Consider the following 25,693-nt stretch of genomic DNA (forward strand, 5'->3'; position numbering starts at 1 on the left):
TGGCCAAAAAAAAAAAAAAAACAAACCCCAAAAAACTGGAAAACCCTTTTCTGTTTGACTTAAAATCTCGAAGATGTTCAGGTCAGAACATTCTTTCTACTGTTGCGGTTTCCCTTCCCTATTGCGACATTCCCTTTCATTTCATGTTATTATTTACTACTTGAGAAAAGATAATCTAGTTTGACTGTCTCTTAATTAGAGATATCAACTCACCACTGTAGCCCCAGTGTCTAAATCATTCCCATAGCAGAGGCGATTAATCAGATTCAACTAATGGTTCAAGCTAGTTTTTTAAAATGATAAGAATAATACATACCCATGAAAAGAAAAAAAATTGACCAGTTCAGATTGATATGACATAAAGTATAAAATCTCTTTCCTCTGTAGTTCTATTGTTTAGAAGTTTCTACTATTTACGTCTTTCATCTTTTAAGATGTTTTCTATGCTTATGTGAAAAGTGTCTGTACATATGGGAGTTACTTCCTTCTGTCTAACAACATTGTAGGATTCCATTAGAAATGTCCCAAAACTTATTTATTTTGTTCTAGGTACTTGATATTACAAACAGCATTGCTGTAAATACCCTTATATATAATAAGGAAATACTTAAGAGTTTAATATATAAGAATTTAAAAATTTGGTATATTATTGAATCGTCCTTCAAATTTACCCTTCCACCAGGGATGAATAGGCTTCCCTTGTAGCTCAGTCGGTAAAGAATCTTCCTGCAATGCAGGAGACTCAAGTTCGATTCCTGGGTCTGGAAGATCCCCTGGAGAAGGAAATGGCAGCCCACTCCAGTATTCTTGCCTGGAGAATTCCATGGACAGAGGAGCCCTGCAGGCTATGGTCCATGGAGTCGCAGGAGTCAAACATGACTTAGCAACTAAACCACCACCAGAGATGAATGAGAACTTTTTTTTTCTTACTGGGGTTATTATCGGACTTTGCCCGTATTATAGATGAAAAAGTGGGTTTAGCTACTAACACAGTTTACATTTCTTTGATTGTGTGAGACAGTATCTTTTCACTCTTGATTTTTAAAGAATTCTTTTTAAGTAATTCTTTAAGTAATTTAGTTTGCCTGTCATGTACATTGCATTTGTCTTCTGACATTGTAAATGTTACTTTTGCCGTAGAAAATGTTCATATTTTTAGATAGTCAAGTCTATTATTCTTTTTTCATTGTAGCTTCTATATCACTTTCAGTTCAATGTATAGGCATATCATAGTTTACTTAAAGCCAATATCTTTGGACATTTGAGTTGTTTTCCATTTTTAAATTATTTTAAACAACATTTGCAGATACATAGTTATACTCACTGTTAACTATTTCCTTTGAGTAAATTCCTAAAAGTGTTATTTTAGAGTCAAAAGGTGTGAGCATTTTGAACATTAATAGGTGCTGCCGAATCAAGGCCACTGATTTTCACCCTCTTTTCGGTTCACTGATCTAACACATTAGTAGAAATGCCTCTTTACACCCAGGAGAGTTAGTTGCTGAAGATGAAAAGGGATGAGAAGTAGGCAAACAAAGGTTCAGGATAGAAGAAACTTTTAAGAAGATACTGTAAGGAACTGTATCACACGTGCAAATTCAAGTTAGTATTTTTATCACTTAGCTTTTCTTCCTTCATCACAGTTTGCAGGAGGGGTTTATTTGTTGTTCCTGAGCTTTGGGAGGAGGGGATGGGGACTCATTAGAACCCTGCCTAATAGCTGGGTTTGCATACAATGATCATGACTTTTATATCAACAAGCAAGAAGGGACCTCTTTCTCTCCATTTTGCTGCTGGGTATGAGCTGGTGGTCAATACAGTTTATATTTCCCTCATGATTTCCCGTAATCTTGAAAAGTAGATTGGAACAAGGGGCACTCTGTCTACTCATGAGTGATGATTTTGGAGTAAATTAGATTTTTCCTTTTTAAATATAAATGAAAGGAGAATTTACAAATTCTGACTCCTGCTGCTAATTGCAGTGAAGGTAAATTGCATACTTATAGACAAGCATGAAGTTTGAATTTCTTTATTTTCAGAACTAAAATTGGTTTAGGAACTTGAGCTATAATGACAAGGTGGCTGATTTGCTTGATGGCTGCTTTTTATGAACTCCATAGGATTATATAATCATACACCCAGGAACTTAGTTTAACGGATCAATCTTTTACATTAATCTCACACTGCTCTTTACATCTCTGCCATCTTCCCCACATGACTGTGAGCTCCCTGAGAGCAGGCCTACCTTGTGTGGGAGATGGTGCCCTGCTTCAGCAGGTGCTGGGGAAACCTTTGTCAAATCACCAAGTGTAGCCATACAGGATTTCCTCTGGAAGTCTTAAACAGCTGCTGATTGCTCAAAGGAGGGAGTTCTAATCTGACCTGACATTGCAGAACCTTCTCCCTGAATAGCAACATTCATTTCACAGGGACTTTCTGCTGGAAGATGTAGTGGAGGTCATGAACCCCTGTGTACAAAGTCATTTGCTGCTGGAACAGTGAAACCTGGGTCTGGTGGTTCCTCTGCTGCAGTTCTTATATGCTTTGGTGCGAATTCCTTAACTTTTCAGTGCTCTGAAAATCTCACCATGGATTTTTGTCCTTGGTTTCTCTAAAGCGCCTGGAAGATTCTGAGTCCCATGGGGGAGCAGTAGGTGCCTCCTTTCCCCACCACCACCCTAGCCCTCCTTTAGTGTTTTGCAAACATTCTCAAGAGAGATATGCTGGTCTTGCTTTCAGAGTCTGTGTGAAGTGTAACCGGACTCTTGTCAAGAGAACAGGACAGGAGGTTGATGGAAGTTGGGGAGGCAGATCAGAGGAAAGGAGGCCTTAAGAATGAGATAGCTGTGTGTAAAGCAGGGTTCTTGGGTCGGGGAGGGGAAGTGGAAACATTCCTTGTTAGGCATAAACCACTAGGAGACCCCAAGTAGGGGAGGACACGTTCTTATAAATGTCAACAATAAGGCCTGGCGAGTGCTGGGTTCTATGCTCCCCCTACCCTTACCACTCCCTGCGCCCTCTTTGCTAATGGTCAGAACTTGTAGCCAAAGAGTTGATCTTTAAGATCCCTGACCTTTCTAACCATCCAGGCATGGTCTAGGGCTGAGAGGGGAGTGGACTGGGGTTCAGGAATCTCACTTCTGGTTTCCGATCTTAGAGCTGCCCCAGAGCTCCCAAGAGATGTGGCCGACTCCCCTGGAAGGATGGGCCTCAGTTTCCCTGAGATGCGCAGGTGGGAAGGTGAAGAACCAAGGTGAGTCACCATCTGCAAAGGGTCAGAGATAGCAGATAAAAAACGGGCTTTGAGAGGGAAGGAAGCCAGAAAGCACAAAATTGGAGTTGGCGCATGAGAGAAAGAGATTAAACAGAATAAGTAAAATTGCCAGGAGCTTTGGATTTACCCAGCCGGAGTTTCTCTACTGGGCAAGGAAAGCTTAAGTAATCCAAATTAATTTCTAGTTAAAGGCAGAACTCAGAGAGCAATCAAACAGGTGACCACAGCTGGCACCAAATTTCCCCAGGAGATAAACTTCTAATGCTAAAAATAAGCCCTGTGTGCTGAGGAAGGGGCTGTTTGGAATTAGGCAGCCCCAGGCACAATGCAGAAGGCGGGATGTTTCAATTGTTCAGCACACCTACAGCAAACCCCTGCTCTGTGCTAGGTACTGAGCTTCCAGCGTGGTCCCTGCCTTGGAATCCCTCACAGTCTCTAGTGGGAGATGCACAGAGTGTTCATGGGATAAGTAATCTGATGACAATATCCAATGTCACCCTGTAATGAAGGAAGCAGGGAGAGGTGGATGGGGTTCTGGAGTTAGGAGAGGCTTCCCGCAGAATCAGACACCTTACCCATGTGTGAAAGAACAAATAGGCATTACCACGCTGACCAGGAGGGCAGGAAAAGGACTTTGGAGGCAGCTGGACTATCAGGTGGGATGATGTGGAGGCCAGAGGGAGCTTGGGCGTGCTCTGGGGAAATGCCAGCAGCCCTGTAAGGCTACAGTGTGGGGGGCACCTGGGGACACGGCTAAGGTGAGACCCCTGGGGCAGGATACAGCCAGGCTATGCTGAGTGGTCTGGGTTATATTTTGAAAGATGATTGGGAGTCACTGGGAGGCTTTGAGCAGGATGTTGTGATCAGATTTGTGTTTTTGGAAGATTGCTCGGCATCACGGGCGATGAGGTGGGGGGAAGACTGGAGGAGGTGAGGGCATCTGCATAACGAGAGTCGCCATCTAGGCAAAGGGACAGTAGCCTTGAGAAGGAGAACACAGAAAAGGACGTGGACTTGGGACATCCTGAGGGATGGAAGCCATCGACTTGGTGAGCCATTATTTCAGTGTGGCTTGTCAAGAGTCAGGGCAGCTCATACCACTCAACAACAACAAAAAGCCCAGTCAAAAAATGGGCCGAAGACTTAATAGACATTTCTCCAAAAAAAAAAGACACAGGTGGACAACAGGCACATGAAAAGATGCTCAACATCGTTAATTATTCAAGAAATGTAAGTCAAAACTACAATGAGATCCTACCTCACACTGGTCAGAATGGCCATCATTAAAAAGTCTTCAAGTAACAAATATTGGAAAGGGTATGGAGAAAAGGGAACCCTCCTACACTGTTGGTGGGAATATAAATTGGTATAGCCACTACAGAGACTAGTACGGAGGTTCCTTAAAAAACTAAAGCAGAGCTACCATATGATCCGCCACCCTCCTCCTGGACACACATCTGGAGAAAACTGATTTGAGAAGATACTTGCACCCCTATATTCACAGGGGCATTATTTATAATAGCCAGGACACAGAAGCATCCTAAATGTTCATCCATAGATGAGTGGATGAAGATGAAGATGTGGTGCACACACACCACACACACACACACACACACTGGAATATTACTCAGGCATGAGAAAGAATGAAATACTGCTGTTTGTAGCAACACAGATGACCCACAGCTTATCATACTAAGTGACGTTAGACAGAGAAAGACATATCATATGATATCACTTACATGTGGAATCGAGATAATAGTGCAGATGAACTTATTTACAACAGAAACAGATGCACAGACATGGAAATCAAACTTACGGTTACCAAAGGAGGGTGGGATAAATTAGGAGTTTGGGATTAACAGATACACACTACGCATAGATAAACAACAAGGATTTACTGTATCGCACAGGGAAACATGCTCAGTATCTTGGGTTTGTATGTACTAGTTGCTCAGTTTTGTCCAACCCTTTGCAACCCTATGGCCCACCAGGCCCCTCTGTCTGTAGAATTCTCCAGGCAGGACTTCCATGTACAAAGGAATATCTTATAATAGCATGTAATAGAAAAAGAGTCCAACTTGGTGACTGGGGCACCATCCTCAGTGATGGGGAGGAGAGGAGAACAAAGGAAGGGCTTAGGACACCTAGAGAGGACAAACCAGGAAGTGGCTGAAAGGCATCAGAAGTATGGAGCCTCACCCCTTTTTCACTTTCTCCCACCTCCTGAAGTGGGCACCATCTGGGTGCCCTGTTGTAAGCAGCAGCGCCCCTACAAGTGGGTTTAGAGGATTGCTGGGTGGTGGTATTTGCAGATATCAACTTCATGGTGCAGAGGGACTCATTTCTACCAGGTTGGTCTTTGAGAACTGAGTTGAGTGTCATTTGCCGGGGAGGATCAGGGAGAGGAAGGGAGGCTGAGTGGGGAGAACCCACGCAGGACGAAGCTAAGGAACTTAATGCCATGCTCACCGGCGGCCAGAGCTGGTCTGGTTTACGGGGAGGTCCTTGGAGGATGGAGGAGGAATTAATTCTGAGGCTGCGCAGGGCTGGGCCGGGGGGAACAGGACTACTCTAACATACAGACAACAAGCTAGAGTCTGCTTGCAAAACCCCAAATACAGGCACATTTTGTTTGGCGCTGGAAATTAAAAAAAAAATTATTTCTAAATTAACTAGTTGCCAGCGTTTGAAAATCAGGAGACTTTAAAGTAAATTTTTGATTTGGAATTTCTTTTGAAAAAATAAAATTAGACCTGTGTACGGGTGTTTCTACCCAGCAACAGTCAGCTGGAGCTACCTTTCAGGTGGCTGTCTTTGCCTTTGTGAACCAGCCCCATCCTCCCCTAATCTCCCCTGAGCCTGCTTTTCTCACTGATGGGACCGACCACCTTCCCTAAGGCAAACCTATCAGAGGCCAGGGGCTCACTCCTTTTTTAGCCCTGAAAACTACTGGGAGTGCGAGAGGACTGTTTTCTCTCTCCCTCCCTTTGAAAAAGTCTTTAGCCTAAACTGAGTTCCTACTATGGGGACTGCCTCCCTTCCACCATGCTGCCTGTTACCAGGCACGTGAGTAAACATACGTGACCACTCTGGGAGAGGAGCCACCTGCTGGCCTCTGGACAGTAGACTACAACTGCAACTGTGAAAAACACCACAGGAGAGAAGTATGTTAGACTTCACGGCGTAATCCAGAAGGAGAGGGCACGTGTCTCCGATCTACTGGGTAGGAAAGAGTTAATGGATGTGGGAGGAAAGAATATTGAAGCTGGAGAGAGGAGCAAGGTGGAGTGATGCTAAGGAGGGGAGACACAGGTCGATGAACCAGGAGGCAACTGTACACGCCCAGGAGAAAGACGGAAGCTTGGGTCAGAGAAATGGCAGGGGATACGTTTCAGGGAATTTTAGGAAGTAAATAGCTAGCACTGAGGGATGGATTGGTGGTAAGGAGAGAAATAATGTGAAATAATGTGTCTTTAGTTTCTGGTTTGTGCAACTAGACAGAGTGGTGGCATTCACTGAGCTATGAAGCTGTAGGAAAGCATGATTATGGAAAAGTCACAAGTCTTTGGAGATTGAGGTTGACCCTCAGACATCACAGAAGAATTGACAAATGGACAGTTGGATACACAGGTCTACCAGAGAAGCTTGGACTCTAAAAAGAGCTGTCTGCTACCAATCCATTGATCTGGTGGCTGGCTGCCTACTGGCCACTTTGCTTTCTCAGATCTGGACAACTTCCTTGTTCATTCATTCAACAGACGTTCATTCGAAACCTAATGTGATCCACTCTGATAGGTGCCGGCTACAGAGTGGTAAACCAACAGGTGCGATTCCTGCCCTCCAGGAACCAAGCCTTGAGTTTTGCCGAAAACGTGGACATGATGAAATTCCCTCACGTCTAGATTTGTCTTTGCCTCTGCACACTATTGGGGTCATTAAAGGTGGGCTAGGAGTTCTCCATGTTTCCCTTTTCCTTGGGTTTTGATGAGCCATTTTGAACAGATTTACTCATGACTTCACCCTCACAGCTATGTTTGGGCACGAATTTCAAAACTGCCTGGCACCATGACTCTGATGTGATCTACCTAGTATTGTTGGCTCTAGACGTTGGGTCTGAAGCTCTGAATGCTCTGAGGTGGGAAACCAGAACTTGGCTAACCTTCCTGCTTCGAGTATTAGAGTTGATCTCCCAGCCCCTGGAGGAAGTATTTCAAATATTGTGAAACCTAGCCTTTCTCAATACTCAGAGCCAGAAGAGACTGAATTAATCACGAGCATTGATTTGCTCATCAATCTCCTTCTCTAGACTGTAAATACCTTGAGGGAAGGACCATATTATTCAAACTTGTATCTTTGGTTTCCAGTCTAGTCCATAGTATACCAGAGGCAATTCATGCATATATATGGTGAATGAATCAGTGAACGTGGGGCATCTTTGCATGACTGTCTTGTTCTTTTAGTTACTTTTTATTTGACTTAAACTTGTATGTTTTTGCCTCAACTCTTTAACTAAAATTGAGTTCTATAGGTAAGAACTTTGAGTGCTCTGTGATGTTGAATCCCAGCAGATGCTCACTACAGATATGTTGACTGGATGCTTAGAATTAGGAAGAGTTTTGCTCTGGTCACTCTCCTTCACCTGTGATGACCTCATCAATGGATTTTCTCAATTTTGCCTGGTTTATAAGAGTGAATCCAAGTTATTTCTTGAATAATTACCACCTCTCAAATTCTGCATGGAAGGGCAACTTTGAAGAGCTCTTCGGCTGCCGCAAACAAAGTCTGTTCTCTCTATCTCTTCTCCGTGTCTTAGGAGATGCTCATATTATGATTTCACAATAGAAGAGAACTGAAGCTTAAGGAAGTTAGGCAACCTGCCCAAAGTTGGGATTTGAATCCAAATGGTTCTGATCCCAAACCCATGCTCTAAGGCAAAGATTGTGCAATTTCCGTAAACATCAGAATCACTGGGAGCCTGGGAATACCTCAGGCCTCTGTCACAGACTAAGTTTGTGATTTAGAGTCTATTTTAACAAGCAAGCACCCAGTAGGGTTCTGAGATGGTGGCATTTGGGCACTGTGCCATCATCCACATGGAACAGAGTTACCCAGAGGCTAAGACTGACTGAGCCTCTGCCATATCCATCACTGCCCCTCGGGGGCCAAGGACTATGACATTTTTCTCCTCTGTGTTTCTTCAGAAACCTGTAAGCCTACAACAAAGCTGGGGGTGCCTCCAGTAGGGGCTCTAACATGAATCCTTTCTCTAAACTGGGAGGCAGTTAAGCACTGAGAAGCAAGGTCTCTAATCACCTTGTATCAGCCCAGTAAAGGAGATGATCTCTTCCCTTCTGTCTCCCCACCTTGGAAATAAAACCAATGAGACACAGAATGGGACAGATAAAGAGAGCACACACCGACTCCCAGCGGGGTGGGGTGGAGGTGAGAATTCCCGAGGGACCATTTGGGACACTGGTAGTGGAGCACCCTTCACTGAGCACAGGGGAGAGGGGAGGAGGAAAGGCAACTGAGACCAAGTAGAGACCAGGGTCCCATCCTGGAGGGAGAACACCCAGGGCCTCCTGGAGAGGAAGAGTCCAGACGCTGGTGCTAAGCAGAGTGTTGGCTGTATCACTCAGGTCAGGCTGCCTGCTCTAGACTCAGTTTCTTTCTTTTTTTTTAATTTAGAATTTTACTTTTATTTCTGGCTGTGCTGGGTCTTTGTTGCTTCCTGTGGGTTTTCTCTAGTTGTGGTGAGTGTGGGCTGCTCTTCACTGCAGTGCGCTGGCTTCTCACTGTGGTGGCCTCTCTTTTCGTGGGAAAGGGGCTCTAGGCTGTGTGGCTTCAGTAGTCGTGGTACACAGGTTTAGTTGCCCTGCAGGATCTTCTGGAACCAGGATCGAAATGGTGTCCCCTGCACTGGCAGGTGGATTCTTAATCACTGGACCACCAGGGAAGTCCACGTTCTCAGTCTCCATGTCTGTATAATGAGAACACTAATCCCTAAATAGCAGTGCACGCATTAGAGATAACCAAGGACACCTTGCCCGGCACAGCACCGACCCTCGACAGAAGGTACCCATCAGCAGGGGTCTGAGGTTTTCAAGGGCATGTCTAGGATAGATGCTGGCATTCAGCTTTCCCTTCATCCTGCACTAAAATTCCTCCACGGGAAGCCCAGGGGGAAGTCCTGGCTCCAACACTGACTCACCAAGTGGCATAAATATTTATTGAGAGTTAGGCAACCTCACCAAATGTCTTCCCTACGCATTGGCCCTGCTTCCCTTTTTCAACGGTTGATATCTAGAGTATTCTGCAAGGGAGAGGCTCAGCCTTTAGAAAGATGAGATAGAAGGATCCAGGAGCTGGGAACCTGGAAGAACTCTTCAGCTGATGTGAAAGGTGCAAGACGGCTAATGCTTCAGAGCCTGAAATTGAGTAACTGTTGTGATTCGCTTCAGAGCCTTTGGCATATTTATAGAAGACCCGGGGCTATTAAAGGATATGCAGGCTGGGCCACCTGCCAAGAAAACCCTGGCTTGTGTCTGCCTGGAGCTTGCCAGGCTATTGCTGCCCTAGGTTGTAGCCTTGAAGCCAGGGGACATTCAAAGGTCCCGGGATAGCCCTGGGAAAATAATGTCTAGAGCAGTAGCAATTCATATGTAGAAGGCACCGTGATACATGCATTCTTTTATCCTCACAGCCATCCGGTGAGTCAGGCATCCCATAATGATTAAACCTAGTAACTCTGGGAAGAGGAATGCAGAGACAGAGAGTCCTAATTTTTACTTACTGTGTGAATGTGACAAATTCTTAACCTCTCTAAGCCTCAGACTCCTCACTTAGAAAATGAGAATAAACATATCTATCTCATAGGGTTATTTTGAGACATTCCAGATAAAGCCAATAGCCAACATCTAGCATGTAAATGTGTATATGTGTGTGTGCCAGCCCAGTCGTGTCTGACTCTTTGCAACCCTATAGATTGTAGCCTGCCAAGCTCCTCTGTCCTTGGGATTTCCCAGGCAAGAATACTAGGGTGGATTGCCCTTTCCTTCTCCAGAGGATCTGCCCAATGCAGGGATCAAAACCCTTGCATCTCCTGCATTGGCAGGCAGGTTCTTTACCATTGTGCCACCTGGGAAGCCCAGCATATAATGTATAACCATCAGTAAATATCAGTTCAGTTCAGTCACTCAGTCGTGTCCGACTCTTTGTGACCCCATGAACTGCAGCATGCCAGGCCTCCCTATCCATGATCAACTCCCGGAGTCTACCCAAACCCATGTCCATTGGGTTGGTGATGCCATCTAACCATCTCATCCTCTGTCATCCCCTTCTCCTCCTGCCCTCAATCTTTCCCAGCATCAGGGTCTTTTCAAATGAGTCAGCTCTTTGCATTAGGTGGCCAAAGTATTGGAGTTTCAGCTTCAACATCAGTTCTTCCAATGAACACCCAGGACTGATCTCCTTTAGGATGGACTGGTTGGATCTCCTTGCAGTCCAAGGGACTCTCAAGAGTCTTCTCCAACACCACAGTTCAAAAGCGTCAATTCTTTGGTGCTTAGCTTTCTTTATAGTCCAACTCTCACATCGATACATGACTACTGGAAAAACCATAGCCTTGACTAAACGGACCTTTGTTGGCAATAATGTCTCTGCTTTTTAATATGCTGTCTAGGTTGGTCATAACTTTCCTTCCAAGGAGTAAGCGTCTTTTAATTTTATGGCTGCAATCACCATCTGCAGTGATTTTGGAGCCCCCCAAAATAAAGTCAGCCACTATCCATTTCGGTTTTTGTTTGTTTGTTTTTGGCTGCCCCTCACAGCATATGGAACTTCCCTGAGCAGGGGTCAAACCTGTGTCCCCTGTGTTGGAAGCAGAGTCTTAACCACAGGACTGCCAGTGTTAAGAAGTCCCATTATGTTCATTTCATAGATGCAGACACCGAGGCCTCAATACTTGTGTGCCCAGTGTCATGTAGGCAGGAAGCAGAGAAACCAGACTCAGGACTTGAGGATGTTTGACTATATGCTTTTGTTCTTAATGCCTGGATATCCTTCCTGAGCTGAAAAACTCCCTCAGGAAGTCTTTCTGAACTCCAATGACAGGGAGCCCTGGGGTTCTGGTCACCCCGTACTCTTTAGAGGTAAAGACCTCTAGACATGCAGGGTAGAGTCAAGAGGGCCTTGGGGCAGCCAGGCTGAGCCAGAAGAATCAGATGGCAAAATATTCCCCATACCCTGGGCTTCCTGGGTCAGCCGCCCAGAGAGGCCATGTCTGTGGTGTACTGCCCTCCTTCTTGACTTGCTCCACAGCCAAAAATCTCAGGAAAGAGAGCCAGAAAGGGCGGGGTTCACCCCATCAGTTTGTCGGTGTGAAGACTGTCTTGTTTTGAGAGGAGCTGGCTGCCCCGGAAGGATGCACCTTCTCTGTCTGCTAGCCTGCCTCTCTACTTCCACTCTCTTCTCTCTTTCCACTTATAATAATTCCTATAAAAGAACAGATAGTCAGCAGCCTAGGGTTTTTGATGCCATATTCCTGGAACAGTCGATGCAACTAGATTCATTTGCCTCAAACTATCTGGGATGAAGGAACAGAGGTTTTTCTTGGACAGTTTATTGCAGAATGGTATTTTGATGCTATATATATTTTTCTTAAAATGTATTCTCTAGACTACATTTCTGGGAAAATGAAATGGAAAGATAAAAATACAATTCCCTTTTAAATTATTAGAATAAACATGTTAACATTACTCTGCCAGACTGCTGTAAAAGTTTCAAATGCTTGCTCTTGATTGCTATACTTAAAGCAATGGACCAGTGGACCAGTACCAACCAGCAGCTTAGTCCTGCCATGCACTTTGAGTAGCCTCGGTCTAGATGACTGGCGGTGGGTGAGTGGTCACAGATGGCAGGTCTATCTCATGGTTGACGGTTTCATTGATGGACACAGCCTAAACTTTCAGTGGCTGTCACTGTCAGCTGATGGTGACCAGGATGATGCACAGAAGTGTGTAAGAACTATCCCTCCTCCCCTGCAGTCCATGTTACTGTGGCAGCGCCATGTGGAAAGGAGGCCCCAGGCTTGAGGCTGGTTGATAGACACTGCAGAGCTCCCATAAATAATTGCCTCAAGGTTTAGGCTCTGGGAGGAAGACTTGGAGTCAGTGTCTTATCTTTGTCTCTGATTGGCACATCGGAGGGTTATTTGGGGAGGGGAATGGAGGGAGGCCATGGGCCCACTCCACACAAGCCTGTCTATCACGGACCTGAGAAGCATGATAGCATATCAGATCTTCTCTCCCCTTAACCTTGTCATCCTGCTTTCCAACTCAGACAATGCCAGCAGTTGACAAGAGGAAGGGAGGATGATGGGAGATTCCTCTCCTGGCAACAGGGAATGTGTTACAGGGGTCCCCCGAGGGAGAGGAGCTTGCTCTAGAATCATATCTGCCAACACCTTGACTCAAACATGCCCACGAACAGGTCCCCATTCACCTATGAATTCTGTACTCACCCTAATGCAGGATCAAGAGAGGCTTGCGGTGATGGGTAAGTGTGTCTGCCTCTGTGGAGGTCACACAGACACCTGCTGTTTCACCTGCAGCCTCTAAAAAGAGGCTGTTCCATCTCAAAGCCCCAGATCCACTTTGCATAGCCTGTTATTTTCCTGTCTGAGAAGAGTTTCCAGCTCTCACTGTATTTATAACATCACTAATGACTGACAGGTCCTAACTCAATTAGGCAAACACAGCTTATGACTCACTCCTAATGTACCCCAGGTAGGGCCACTCACAGTCCTGTCATTGTCGTTTGGCATTCCAAAAGGCCTTAAGCTCTCAGGAACAAAAGCAATACCTCCCACAGAGAGGAAGAGAACTTTTATTGGTCAAGGGTAAGAGTGGGATGCAAGGAGGCCTGCTTTGCCTTCCAGCCAATGCTGGGGGTGGTGGGAAGGGCAGCAGGTGACGAACAAACGGGCTTTTCAAATGGAATCAATGGCTGCCACCAGCCCCCATGTAACCTTGCTCAGGACACTTTTTCTTTCTTTTTCCATCTTTATCCCCAAATAGCATTCCTTGCCACTTTCCCCCTGAGATCGAGAAAAGACAAGGATCAGTCATGTGAGAGTCGAAGCTCTGGAGTGGGGATGGTACAGAAAGGAATGCTTTCGCCTTTTGACATCTTCAAAGCTGAAGAGGTCTAGCCCCTGACTATATGTAGCCATGCCACTTGGGGTCCCCTGGGACATGGCAGCTAGCTCTATCTGCAAACTACAATTATTCCCAAGACGGTAGACTGTAGCAGTTAAGAGTAGGGCTTTGCTGTCAGACAGAATTAAGCCTCAACCCTCTCTCTGTGTTAAATTATCTCTTTTCCTGGGGCTCTTCAAGTCTTTTCTGGACAGTCCCATTCATTCATCACCAATAGTCCTGTGGTTTTGGCAGGTCAGCAAGCATCACTATTGTTTTTGTTTTATTTTAAAGACATGGGAGAGAAGCTTTTTCTTACCCTTGGAGCATCACCCCACGTCCCGATTGTTTAGGTACACCCAATCAAGGGTTAACCCTCCAGAAAACCTCCTCAGAAAGCCACCCTGAAGTATGCTAGTCCCCAGGAGAGATGGAGAGTTACTGCATATACCTGGGAGCCACTACGGCTCCACAAACACCTTCGAAATGTATGGGAAGGCCTCTGTGGACCTGGCTGAGCAGCATAGATGCTAAGTGGTAATGATAAAGCCCGTGGGAATGAACAGGACTCCGCACCCGCTCATGGCTTCCGGCCTAAAAGCCAAACCCCGAAGGCTCCTCCCATATCCATCCATAGCTGGGGGGCCTGCACCTCCCTGTACGCACAGAAAATGGTGCTTGCTTAGGAGGTGGATCTGGGGAGAGCAGTAGAAGCCAGTTGACTGTTTCCAAGTCTCCCCAAATCCACCTTCTCTTCCCTTTGTTCAACAGAAAGGATATACCTCTTTCTTCAGTGTGATTTTTTTCCCCCTTTTATCGCCTCCAGCCTTGCTCTGGCCTGACCTGGGGAAGGGGACCTGGCCAGGAAATGGCCAGTCCTGCCCTGGACCTTGCCTTGTGGTACTGGGGCCAAGTTGGCTCTGCCTGGGGAGATTTCATGGTCAAGAAGAACACATAGAATGTTACGCAGAGGGGAAACAGGGATGCTGGGCAAGCTGGGTCAGAGAGGGTGGCAAGGTCCAGGGCAAAGGGGAGACTCTCCTCTCCCCCTCCTCTAGTTTCCTGGGCCTTTTCGCTCTCTCTTCTTTAGCTGCATCCATGACGTAAGTGGACTGCGGGTAGGTGGCATCACCCACAGCTTCAGGATGGGTTCACAAGCTGCGGAACCTGCCACCCTCTGGTTAGGGGGTTTCTTAGGCAGTTTCCTCTTCGGAAGAGCATGAAGTAGGGACACCTTGCTGGGAATTTTGCAGGACACCGTTCTCTACCTCCATTTTCTAGAGTGTCTTTATAGTTCAAAATGATTCTTGTTTCTTCTTTATCATCAAGAAACTGAATATAGTTCCCTGTGCCATACTGTAGGTCTTTATTGTTTATCTATTTTATATATAATAGTATGTATCTGTTAGTATCAAACTCCTAATTTCTTCCTCCCTACTTTCCCCTTTGGTAACCAGAAGTTTGTTTTCTACGTCTGTGAGTCTATTTCTGTTGAAAAAAAAATATTTTTAAGGAAAACAGACATCATACAGGAATATAACCTGGTCCTTGCACTTAACAATGCCCATAAACATTTCCCAGCATCGTTAGACAGTTTTCTACATCTAGGGTCTCTTTTATGTTTGCAATGAATTTCCTCATATGGTTATAGCATAATTTATTTAATAATAGCAACTATTTATAAAATGCTTCCCATGGGCTAAGCTTTATACACATCATCTAATTTATTCCTTGTTACATACCTAGGAGGTAAATACTATTACTCTCTACATTTTAAAATAAAGAATATAAGGAATGGAGGCAAGATTTTGCCCAGGGTTATGCAGGGAGCTTGCAGAAGAGCTGGGGTTTGAAGCCCACCACACTCTCTCCAGCTCCCAAGTGGAGCGGCTTCCATGCTGTTGCCACCCCCGCTAAGCATCGGTTGCTGGCACTTCGGTTGTTTTCGGCTTTTAAATGTTACAAACAGAGCTGTGAAGAACATCTTTATAGCTATATGTTTTGCACATGCCATTGTTATTTTCAAGGATAAATTTCTAGAAATGAAGCAGGGAGGTCAGAGCGAGCACACATTTTTATGGATTTAGAAGAGCTGCTTGGGGGGCAGGAGCTGGCAGCACTCAGAGGCATTGTGGGGGAGGAGACACCTGCTCACCACCCCTCCGCCCTGTCCCCCTGCCCACTGGAAAGGTTACAGCAATCTGGATTCCCAGCACCACGTTTGAAGAGGAGCTATTTCCCAGCTCCCACATAAACACCAAGAATTCTCATTTCAAAAACACTTGCTACAGCGTTCAGTTCAGTTCAGTTCAGTCGCTCAGTTGTGTCCGACTCTTTGCAACCCCATGAATCGCAGCACGCCAGGCCTCCCTGCCCATCACCAACTCCCGGAGTTCACCCAAACTCATGTCCATCGAGTTGGTGATGCCATCCAGCCATCTCATCCTCTGTCGTCCCCTTCTCTCCTGCTCCCAATCCCTCCCAGCATCAGGGTCTTTTCCAATGAGGCAACTCTTCGCATGAGGTGGCCAAAGTATTGGAGTTTCAGCTTTAGCATCAGTCCTTCCAAAGAACACCCAGGGCTGATCTCCTTTAGAATGGACTGGTTGGATCTCCTTGCAGTCCAAGGGACTCTCAAGAGTCTTCTCCAACACCACAGTTCAAACGCATCAATTCTTCGGTGCTCAGCTTTCTTCACAGTCCAACTCTCACATCCATACATGACCACTGGAAAAACCATAGCCTTGACTAGACGGACCTTAGTTGGCAAAGTAATGTCTCTGCTTTTGAAAATGCTATCTAGGTTGGTCATAGCTTTCCTTCTTGGTATTTTTATTTACAGATTTTAAATTTCTAGTAAGGCCAAATAAACATTTTAAGTTTGTTATTAGGTCATCTGTATTTCTTTTTTTGTTGATTTTCCTGTTTCTGTCCTCTGTGATAGGGCATGGTGGTGACATCCAGGAATTCGTAGCATCTGTGTGTCCTTATTCCCATTCCCTTCCTGGAGTGGCTGGCTGGCTGGCTGGTTGGGTGGGTGGTGTGTCTCCTGACAGGTCGATTTTTTATTTTATTGATATATTGTTGATTTACAGTGTTGTGTTAATTTCTGCTATGCAGTAAAATGATTTAATGATACATACATATTTCTTTCATATTCTTTTCCATTATGGTTTATCACAGGGCATTGAATATAGTTCCCTGTGCTATACAGTAGGGCCTTGTTGTTTTTCCATCCTATATATATATTAGTTTGCATCTGCTAATCCCAAACTCCCAATCCTTCCCTCCCCATTCCCCTCACCCTTGGCAATCACAAGTCTGTTCTCTGTGTCTGTGGGTCTGTCTCTGTTTCATAGATGAGTTTGTTTGTGTCATAGTTTAGATTCTACATATAAGTGATATCATATGGTATTTGCCTTGCTCTTTCTGACTTACTTTGCTAAGTGTGATCATCTCTAGGTTCATCCACATTGCTGCAAACAGTATTATTTCATTCTTTTTACAGCTGAGTAATATTCCACTGTATATATGTATCACATCTTCTTTATAAATGAGTAAAGGGCTCAGAGAGGTTCAGTGACTTGTATTGGATCACACAGCTAGCAAGCAGCAGGAGAAAAATGCCCTCTGTCCATCACAGTAAATTAGTAAGGGGTTTAGGAATTCTATTTTTCCTTCTCATTGACGATTCTTATTTATTTCATGACTATAAAAAATCAAATAGTTGAAACTTAAGAAGTTGTTATGGCAGCTTTAATACTGAGAAAGTTCTATAATAATAATTTCTAGAATTTCTTTCAGTTGTTTGCATCTGCGATTCAAATGTGCATACTTTGAGAACCCAAAGAAGCCCATGTTGGACTTGGAATCCATCTCTGCCCAGACGTCACTGCTGAGCCAGCTGGCTGGATTTGCACACACTTCTTTCCCTAGGCTTCCCTGGTGGCTTAGCGATAAAGAATCCACTTGCCATGCAAGAGACATGTGTTCAGTCCCTGGGTCGGGAAGAGCCCCTGGAGAAGGAAATGACAACTCACTCCAGTGTTCTTGACTGGGAAATCCCATGGGCAGAGGAGCCTGGCGGGCTACAGTCCGTGGGGTTGCAGATTGGGACACGGCTTAGGGACTAAACCACCACCACCATTTTTTTCCCTGGCATTGGTGTCTGGGTTTGCACACTGCTCCCTCCTCTTCTTTCCTTGGATACTTGCTGACTGAAGGGTGGAGTCTAGAGCCTCATTATGGCTGGAGTAGAAGCTTCCTAAGGGGCAGGTAGATATGGGAATGTGAGACCTGTAAAGTGGGTGCTGCCCACCCATGTCTGCTGGATGACTGTACCTGCCTGCCTACCCTCCAAGTAAGCCTCAGACAGAGGGACAAGCAGCTCGCCTCTGAAAAGCCTTCTGAGCTCCACTCCTATAAACAGATGCTAGTTAATACCTCTGCTGGGACACTGGACACCATCTCCTGAAATGTTCCTGGATTTCTCTCCACCTGACTGGGAAGCTCTTGAGCTTGAGAACTGGCTTATTCATCTTTGAACACAAAGCAGATGCTCAAATGGTTGAGTGACAGGAAGGAAATGCATTAAGACAAAGAAAAGCTTCTGACATATGTGTGATGCTTTGGCTGGAGTGGATGAAATGATTTCACAAGCCTCCTGGTAGAGTCACATCCCAAATGGAGCTAGCTGCTTCTACTTCCCTTTCCAAGGAGAAGGCCATGGAGTCTGTCCTCTGGACATAACTTTGTCCACCCACCTCAGCCACCACAGCCATCCTCCTCCCCAAAACAGACACAAACCCTCCAAACCCAGTGCCTCCATATCCTCTGCAGCAATGGTTTAGAAAGTAAGGATGTATGATAAAGACCTACCTTTGTGTCTCTTCTTCCTAGGAGGCTGCAGGGCAGCTTCCCCATCACCCATGAGAGGTCATGCTTGGAGAAGACTGGGCAGAGCTCCCCTGGTGTCTGCTGGCACCGTGCCTTGCAGCCCGAGGTGTGGAGAGAGTTTGGAGCTGTTGACTGCTCCTCTCTTACTGGAAAGCCCATGGCTGAGTGAGGAGGGGCAGAAGGTGGCAGCATCTTGGTTTCATCACTGTATCTGCAAAGACCCCTGGTGGGATTGGTCGGTGCCAGGTCAGGCATGACCCTCCTGAGAAGTGCCAGTAGGAGTAAGGAAAAGAGATGAGTCTTTAGAGTGATTTACAATGAGAACACAGGGATCCCAGAAGGGTTGCTTATGGCAGGAACAAAAGGATATTAGAAGGAGTTAGAATAATTCAGCAACTCTTTAGTAAGGATGGGGGGTGGGGTGCAGGAGTGGAGATTTCAGAGCAGGGTAAGGTCAAAATAGTCCTAAAGCTAGCCTGGAGAAGGCATTTGGCAACTTTGGGGTAAGGACTGTCCCTACAGGTCTCTAGGTGTCGGAGAGGTCTCTGGGGATCCTGGGGTGTCAGAGTGATGCAGTGGCACCTCTGAGGACATTGTAAATATGTGGGGACAGTTTTTGATTTCTGGATGACTTAAAGAGTGTATCTGGCTTCAAACAGGGACACCAGATTTGTTAGTGCTCTTGTAACATGTAAGACAATCTCGAACAGTAAAGATTTCCCCAGTACAAATGCCAAGAAAGTCCCATTGAGAATATGAGATGACATCTCAAGATGCTTCCAGTTCTAATAACCTAATACCCTGTGATTTATCCTGGCTTCAACAGTTTGTTTTCTTCAAAGATGAAGTGGGGAAAAAATTGATCATCTCAATATATGCAGAGAAAAGGATTCAGTAGGACTCAATATACATTCATGATTAAAGAAAAATCTCTTAGCAAATTAGGAGTAGCCTCTTAATAATGGTATCTACTATTTGCAACAAATATTATAATTAGTTATGTGTGTGCATGCTTTTTTGCTCAGTTGCGTCTGCCTCTTTGTGATCCCAAGCACTGTGGCCCGCCAGGCTTTTTCGCTCATGGGATTTCCCAGGCAAGGATACTGGTGTGGGTTGTCATTTCCTTCTCCAGGTATCTTCCTAACCCAGGGACTGAACCCACGTCTTCTACACTGGAAGGTTGTTTCTTTACCACTGAGCTAGAGGGAAGCACATTAACCAAATTAGAAATTTTAATTTAAAAAATTAATTTTAAAAAGATGTAATTTATGATAGCAAGAAAAACTAAAAAATATCCATTAATAATTATAACAAGAATCCAAGTAATGTGCAAAGAATTTAACAAATTGAGAGATAGACCATGTTTGTGGATGGGAACACTATTATCAAGATACCAATTTCCCCAAAATTAGGCTGTACATTCAACACACATATAACTGAAATTTCAGTGTGACTATCTTCACACTTGACAAATTGATTCTAAAATTCATATAAAACAAATGTATAAAAACAGTTAAAATAATTATGAGAAAGAAGAGAGGATGTCTTACTAAATAGAAAGACAAAGTCAGAGTAAAAATGTTGATATAGTATTGACATAGGAATACACAAGCAGATCAATAGAACATAATAAAGAGCCCATATACAGATTCAATCACATACAGATCCTTGATATTTGATAAAGGAGGCTTTATAGAATGATAAGGAGAGAAAGCCATCCTCTTCTGGGGTAACTGAATTCAAGTTTCTGATGTTTGGATCACAAAGTCATGGGTTCTAAGCAGCTTTGGTGTTTCTTTTAGAACAATCTTGTGGCATATTGAAGTATTCTCCCAACTGGGATATCTCTGGCAATACTTTCCCAGCCTACTTTTCTGACCTTGCCAGAATTTTTATAGACTATCTGATATCATTTAATTATGCCACTGTTTGCTTAAACAAGCTATAGTGAATTCTGTTGTTTGCAACTAGGAAAATTTGAAATATACATATAAAAAATCCCATATCCAGGTATATATCCTAAGAAAATACTCTCCAACACGTGTACAGTTATGTGCAAGAGTACCCATGGTAAATTTGATCATAATGCTAAAAAACTGGAAACGAACATGTCCAGTAGATAAAGAAAAAAAAAATTGCAATATAGTCATGGTAGCATCTTGTACAGCAAGTAAAATGAATTAACTAGATCTGCGTATATCAGCCTGGATAGGTATCAGATGCACAATGCTGAGTGGGAATGTAAATGACAGAATACTGCGTTCATTGATACCATTTACACAAAACTCAATATTCATATGCATACACATAGTCTATATATTTATTTTTATACAAAATGTAAAAACAAGACAGAAAAAAATGTACCTAAGTTGGTGATAGCTATTGTACCTGGTAAGGGAGGGTAGAAAATGTAATTGAGGATAATAATAGAAATAGCTTTCATTTTTTTCTAGAATTGTTCCATTCATCTTATTTTAGAAAATAAACCGTAAATTACTTCTGGGTGTTGAGTGTGTGGTATTTATTATTCTTTGTATTTTTCTATATTTCTTAAACCCAAGAGAAAGGAAGAGGGGGAGGAAGAAGAGAAGAAAGAGAAAGAAAGAAGGAAAGAAAGAAAGAGATGGAAAGAAAGAAAGACATGAAAAGAAAGGAAGGGAGGAAGGGAAGAAAAAATAGAACCTATGGTTTTATAAACTTTCACATACAAATAATCTCAGGGCATGTTTCTCCTTGAAATCAGTGATAGGCACGTGCACACACACACACACATGCATGCACAGTTTTAAAAAACTAATTGTTTTTAAAATTATTATCATTAGATAATGAGAACCGTGTTTCATTTTTATGCATTACCTGCTAGGAAATACAGCTAAATTTCAGGCTCAGTAGTAATAATTAACTCATCTCAAGTACTTGGTAACCTCTATTTACTTGATTTTTGAATTTTTTTTATTATCTTATTTCCTATACTATTTCATTTCAAGATTCTCCAAGCCAGGCTTCAATAGTACATGAATCATGAACTTTCAGATGTTCAAGCTGGATTTAGAAAACGCAGAGGAACCAGAGATCAAATTATCAACATCCATTGGATCATTAAAAAAGCATGAGAGTTCCAGAAAAACATCTACTTTTGCTTTATTGACTATGCCAAAGCCTTTGACTGTGTGAATCACAACAAACTGGAAAATTCTTCAAGAGATGGGAATACCAGACCACCTGATCTGCCTCCTGAGAACTTTGTATGCAGGTCAAGAAGCAACAGTTAGAACTGGACATGGAACAACAGACTGGTTCTGAATCAGGAAAGGAGAATATCAAGGCTGTATATTGTCACCCTGCTTATTTAACTTATATGCAGAGTACATCATGTGAAATGCTAGGCTGGATGAAGCACAAGCTGGAATCAAGATTGCTGGGAGAAATATCAATAACCTCGGATTTGCAGATAACACCACCCTTATGGCAGAAAGTGAAGAGGAACTAAAGAGCCTCTTGATGAAAGTGAAAGAGGAGAGAGAAAAAGTTGGCTTAAAACTCAACATTCAGAAAACTAAGATCATGGCATCCAGTCCCATCACTTCGTGGCAAATAGATGGGAAACAATGGAAACAGTGAGAGACTTTATTTTTCTGGGCTCCAAAATCACTTCAGATGGTGACTGCAGCCATGAAATTAAAAGACGCTTGCTCCTTGGAAGAAAATCTATGACCAACCTGGACAGCATATTAAAAAGCAGAGATATTACTTTGCCAACAAAGGTCCATGTAGTTAAGGCCATGGTTTTTTCAGTAATCATATATGGATGTTAGAGTTGGATGATAAAGAGAGCTGAGTGCCAAAGAATTGATGCTTTTGAACTGTGGTGTTGGAGAAGACTCTTGAAAGTCCCTTGGACTGCAAGAAGATCCAACTAGTCCATCCTAAAGGAAATCAGTCCTGAATATTCATCAGAAGGACTGATGTTGAAGCTGAAACTCCAATAATTTGGCCACCTGATGGGAAGAATCGACTCACTGGAAAAGACCCTGATGCTGGAAAAGATTGAAGGTGGGAGGAGGAGGAGACGACATAGGATGAGGTGGTTGGATGGCATCACGGACGTGATGGACACAAATTTGAGTAGGCTCCAGGAATTGGTGATGGACAGGAAAGCCTGGTGTGCTGCAGTCCATGGGGTTGCAAAGTGTCAGACACTGAGTCACTGAACTGAACTGAACTGATTTCATTTCATAAACTATCTCAAATGAACTTGCAAAGTCTTTGGAGTGCAAACAACTTAAAAATGCAGAACAACTTTATTCCCTAATTTTTCTATTTCTGAACTAGAACAGTAAAATAGGAAGGTGTCATTGGTAAATCTTAAATTTGGGTCCTGGATGCAATTTTTTAAAGTGCTTTTAAATTATCTTTGTTCTGTACTTTGGAAGTTGCTTAGGTGCTGGGAGTGGGTACGGTGGGGGTAGGGTGGGGGAAACAGTGGGAGGTGGGCAGGGGCTTGCCCTTTACCTTCAGGCACTATGGGGCCTCTTTGATTTACAGTAAGATGCTGACTCTTAGGCCATATAGGGCTCAGAACTAGGCATCAGGGGAATTAGCAGAAACTGCTCTGGCTTGACTGCATCATGGATTTGCTCTAAGACATTGGTCAACAAATATAATAATGTCCACGGAAAGAGCTTTGAGTCATATATCCTTGGCTTGGAATCTGGGTATGGCTGTTACTACCTATGTGATCTGGGCTCTGGTTTCCTGATTTACAACAAATCTTCTTCTGACATTTCTCAGAAGAATATAATGAGGACTAAAGGAGTTCATTTGTCCTACATACAGTACCTGGCATTATTGGAGACCAGGTAAACAGTTTCTATTTTTGCCCCTCACTTTTATTACATCTACTAGATAACATGGGCTTCCCTGGTGGTTCAGTGGTAAAGAATGCAGGAAATGTGGGTTTGATCCCTGGGTCAGGAAGATTCCCTGGAGGAGGGCACAGCAACTCATTCCAGTATTCTTGTCTGGAGAATCTCATGGACAGAGGAGCCTGGCGGGCTACAGTCCACAGGGTTGCAAAGAATTGTACTTGACTGAGCTCGCATGCATGCACCAGATATCACAGTTGTAAGGATAAGATATAATAAGGATGTGCAAAAATTGTTTGAAGGAAAGGAAGGAAACTACAGGAAGTCCCCTACATACAAATAAGTTTTGCTGAGAATGTGTTTGTAAGTCCAATTTGTTAATAAGTCCAACAAAGTTAGCCGAGGAACCCAACTAACCAGGTGCCACTAGTGGTAAAGAATTCGCCTGCCCAAGCAAGAGCTAAGGGACACCACTTAATAACTGAACAACACCACCACAAACGATACATAAACAAAATACAGAAAAAACTTTTAATCTTACAGTGCAGGGGACATGGGTTCAATCTCCGGGCTGGGAAGATCCCCTGGAGAAGGAAACGGCAACCCACTCCAGCATTCTTGCCTGGAAGATCCCATGGACAGAGGAGCCTCGATGGACAGTAGTCCATAGGGTCACAAAAGTGTTGGACAGGACTTAGCGACAAAACAACAGCAACAATACCTTGAAAAGTACGGAAGAGCACCAGCTACATCAATGCTGCTTTGATGCTTGCTTTGAAGCATCCTGGGCTGGAAATAAAGATACTGTACGACTGTACTCTCTACAGTGTTGAACAGTAAAATACACAAAAGCCAACCACTTGTGGAGGATGTATGCACATGACACATGAATTAACTTCTGTGACTGGATATGTGAGCACATGTTCGTATCTTTGAAAACTCACAACTTGAACATTCATGTGTATGCGACTTACTCTATTTTAAAAAGCGAAGTATTATATATTATGAAAAGTTTTTTAACCCTGAGGCAAAGTTGCCAACAATTTAAGTTTATCTGTCTTGCAGACACTGCCATGTTCCTTGACCTAAGGAATGGTTTATAGTCAGCGCTGTACTATTACCACTCCATTCCCCCAATAACAGCAAATGGGCTCTTCCCCACACATCAGTACCACCAACCAGCTCCTTTTGTGACTTTTAAATCTGAACACCCTCCTGAACAGTAAGCTTATGACACTGCTCCCTGGGACTATGTGCAGGTGATATTCATGTAGAGTAGGAGGGAAATATATTAAGGGGGAAAATGCGAAATATGTAGACATGGGAAGGACTTTATGGTGTCTCTTCTCCAGCCTCACTCCTAGTTTTTGACTGGGCCTTAGAGGGCATGGGAGCTTCCCAGATGGCACTAGTTGTAAAAAAAAACAAACCCTGCCTGCCAATGCAGGAGACCTAAGAGACACAGGTTTGATCCCTGGGTTGGGAAGATCCCTTGGAGGAGGGCATGGCAATCCACTCCAGTATTCTTGCCTGGAGAATCCCATGGACAGAGGAGCCTGGGAGGCTACTGTCCATAGTGTTGCAAAGGGTCAGACATGACTGAAGCGACTTAGCATGCACACACACAGAGGATGTGGACTAGTAAACAAAGCAAAAAGAGTCTCAGATTAGACTAACCTGTGCTGTGGGGTAAAACTTAGTGGTTAACTATGAAGGTTCATTGCTCACTAAGTCAACTTTGACGGTCTTTCCCCAAGGCTGCTCTTGTCTATAAGGTGTCTTGGGAATCTAAGTCATTTGTGTCTACTCTACCTTTGGAACGTGTAGCACCATGTCCTCGGAGAGAGAACAAAGGGCATGGGGAAATCACAGGCCCTTTTTGGTGATTTGGCCCAGAAGTTGCACATACATCATTGCCCCTTGTAAACCCGAACATGGTCCCAACTTGATTGCAAGAGCAGCTTGGAATGCAGTCACGGGAAAGGAAAGGAGGCTTGATGAGCACCGAATCTGATCTCTGCAATGAAGTATTTCTGTGTAGGACACAGACAGTGTTCCATCGGGGCTCAGTTAACAAGGGCAACAGGGTTGAACAGGGGGAGTTCTCGCTTTTTTGTGGGGAAACGATGCCTTTGTGATGGCTGGAGGGAAGGGGTATGTTCATGGTTTTGAGGCTGCAGCACCGTGTCACCCCTGGTCAGGAAAGCTTCATCCTCCAGAGTTAGCAGCTGTGATCAGGGAGCACTCTCACGTGTCAGGGTGTGGGGAAGAAGATTAATAAAGAGAGAACTTCACAGGAGAACATGAGATCTGTATGTAGACATATGGAGTCTCCTCAATATCTGGTCTGGAATTTGTCAGCTGGGGGCTTGTGAGGGCTATCAGCGTTAATACCATCCCCACAGAACCCATATGCTGGTAGAGCTTGGGGACATTTGGTTTATATCCCAACTGCTTGTCAG

The sequence above is a fragment of the Capricornis sumatraensis genome, chromosome 5 (genome assembly GCF_032405125.1).
Source record: "Capricornis sumatraensis isolate serow.1 chromosome 5, serow.2, whole genome shotgun sequence".
Classification (NCBI taxonomy): domain Eukaryota; kingdom Metazoa; phylum Chordata; class Mammalia; order Artiodactyla; family Bovidae; genus Capricornis; species Capricornis sumatraensis.